Genomic DNA, 2,934 nt, shown 5'->3' with positions numbered 1-2,934 from the left:
GCCCCTTGAGGGCAAGATTCTCCTTTCCCTTCCTCCCTCCCTCCCTCCCTCCCTCCCTCCCTCCCTCCCTTCCTTCCTTCCTTCCTTCTCTTTCTCTTGTTCTCTCTCTTTCTTTTTTTCTCCCTTCCTCCCTTCCTCTTACTTTGGTCATTGCTAGTGTACATGCCAGGGCCTGACATGTAGTTGATGCTCAATAAAAATTTTTAAAAACTTTCTCATGTGGTTTCAAGAAGAGCAAATTGGCTTTCTCGTTTCCCAGTTGTTGAAATGAGATTTCAGTCATTCCTGTGCTGCTTGCTGTTTGGCGTTGATTGCAGTCTCCACAGTGTAAGAGCACTCCTCTCTCTTCCTCCCTGTGTATCTCACTTCTGCTCACCCTCTTCTCCTATATTGTCCCACTTCTGAGATTTGTCCCTGGGCAAATACTGTCCTCTTGGTCTTGTGTGATTGGTGGTTCTAAGTAGTGCAGTCCTCCTTGGTGTTACTGTTTCACTTTACAGCCTGTCTGTTGTTTGGCTTGATACTTTAAAAAAAAAATAGATGAATGAATGATGTGGCTTTTGTCAGTATGTAACACAAGAACTACATACCTGTGAATGTTTCTTCCTCTAGGATCTGATGCCCCGTTAGAGGGCTGCAAACCCCTTCTGAGTTTTGGAAACCTGACTTCTCAGTTACCAGAGCACTGGCTTAGGAGTCAGAAAGGAGACACGTAACTAAGAACTCCCATCAGTTGGAAATTTTGGGAAAGCAGCACCCCTATTCCATCCTTGGATAAGTATAGCAATAATCCTCTGTTTGTGTGCATTATTTTTTTCTATTCAGACTTATTTTTTTAAAAATTATTTTGTGTGTGTACCATTAAATTGGATCTGACTGGTACAGGAGAAGATTGCTTTTCCTTCTCCAGCAGAGCATCTGTTGGATTCAAACTGCGTACCTCTAGGATCGTAGCACAGTTTCTTGCCACTAGGCCACCACAGCTCCCTCTATTCAGACTTCAGAGAGGGGTCTGTGAGCCTCAAAAGTTGAGGACCTCTATAGTAAATTTTTTTTTCCAAAATAAGTGAAAAAGGCTTGTTAAGGCACTAAAACAGATGCATAGCTAGAGTGCGATGGGCCATACAAAAGGGTTAAGGTGCAACAGAAGGGAGACTGGGAGAGGATCCCTAGAAAGGCGGGGAAGAAATCAGACCTTCCATCATGCCGTCAATAGAAAAGGAGAGCAAGAGAGCTCGTGGGTCATTTTAGAAGTTCATTCCTTCCATTTGTTCATTCAGTAAACGTTTATTGAGGTCCTACTGTGTGCCAGGGATTCTGTGGGTGGTGCGCACTGTTCATTTGCCCAGCTGCCAACCACAATGTGGGAGGCTGGAGTCCACATTGGAAGCAGAGCTTGGTGGTCCATCAAGGGTATTGGGGGCTGTCGAGTCTGTTGCTACTTATGGTGATGGTTACGTGTAAGAGATGAAGGCTCCAGTTCATGTCCCATCCCCACAATCTCTGACCTCGAGCCCATGGCTGCATCAGCCCATTTCATTGAGGGTCTTCCTTCTTTTCACTGACTCTCATCTAAGCATAAGGTCCTTCATCAGGGACTAACCTTCCCTGGTAACATGCCTAAAGTATGTGGGACGCTGAGTTCTAGAGGTATCCGGAGTCTCTTACCTCTGGAAGAAAAGCCTTTGAACTTGCCAGGTTGCTGCATATTTCTGGTGTTTGCACACAATGCATTCACAGTTCTAAGGAGACTTCAACGAGACCGTGTCTATTCTAAGATTTGTTGACTTTGGCAGTTCATGGTTTCTTTCTTACTCTTTGCCAACATCATAACTCAAGACATAGATTCTCGGTCTTCCTTATTTATGGCATTCCTCTCCTGAGGACTCCACCTGTGGCAGCAGAGAAGGCCCTGGTCCCACTCTGCACACTGCCATGGTGCAGCGAGTTTAGCTTTTTAAATCCTGTGCCAAATTCTGGGGATCCAATGAGGAGAGTAAGACAGAGACAAGGTCCCTAAGATTTCATGGAGATTCTATCCCAGTGGAAAAAAATATACAAGAAGTGTGGACACCATTGCATAGGATGGAAATCACTCTTCAGAGTGAGCCCCGGTGTATGTTATGTCAAACTGAGGGTTTCTACCCACCAGCTGCTCAGAAAGACAGGCCATCTTCTCCTGTAAGATTACAGCCTTGGAAACGATGGAAGGTCACTGGGGCCTGGAATCCACAAGAGGAGGTTTGGGTTTTATGACGGAAATGAATGTGGAGATAAATCAGGACTGCGAAGTGGAAGCCCTCCCATCTGTGCATGATTTGAACTGAAGCCACAGCGATGAGCAAACGCAGCCGTCTGTAGATGTAGTGGGGAGAGTGTCCCCGTGAGCCCGGCGGGAAGAGCTGTGCTCTGGGGACGCGGACGAGGCGTGTGGTGGACATGTGGGGGTTTGCAGGGTTGAAGAGGGAATAAGGATGATGCAATTAGCTTTGAGGCAGTTGTCTCTTTTTGAGTGACAGAAACAGCTGTCAACACAGTCACCCGGAGTCTTAGAGGGCAAGACTTCAGGATGTATTGATTGCAATAAATCGTAAAGGCCACATACGCTGCCATTCCGAGTGCTGCCTGGCGACCTTGCCAAGGCTGCATGGTCAAAGTAAGTCCTAGCATTCTGGACCCTTGGTTTTCAGGTCCAAGGAGGAATGGGTGAGCTTTAACCCCGCGCAGATCTCTCGTTTCTCCCTGTGCGCCCCAAACACCTCAAATGCACACAATGCAAGGACAGTCGGCTCTGCGAGTGCAGTTTGCTTGCAAGACCCCCGGTCCCTGCTGGAACGGAGGGGCAGGAGGCGCACAGACATTGCCGGGGCACAGCCACCTCCTTTTGCGCTCTGCAGCGCAGCCCCGAGGTCGCCCGGCCGCCGCGCCGCGGCG

The sequence above is a fragment of the Elephantulus edwardii genome, unplaced genomic scaffold (genome assembly GCF_000299155.1).
Source record: "Elephantulus edwardii isolate Elephantulus edwardi_28Jun2011 unplaced genomic scaffold, EleEdw1.0 scaffold00148, whole genome shotgun sequence".
Classification (NCBI taxonomy): domain Eukaryota; kingdom Metazoa; phylum Chordata; class Mammalia; order Macroscelidea; family Macroscelididae; genus Elephantulus; species Elephantulus edwardii.
Note: the sequence above shows the minus strand (reverse complement) of the source record.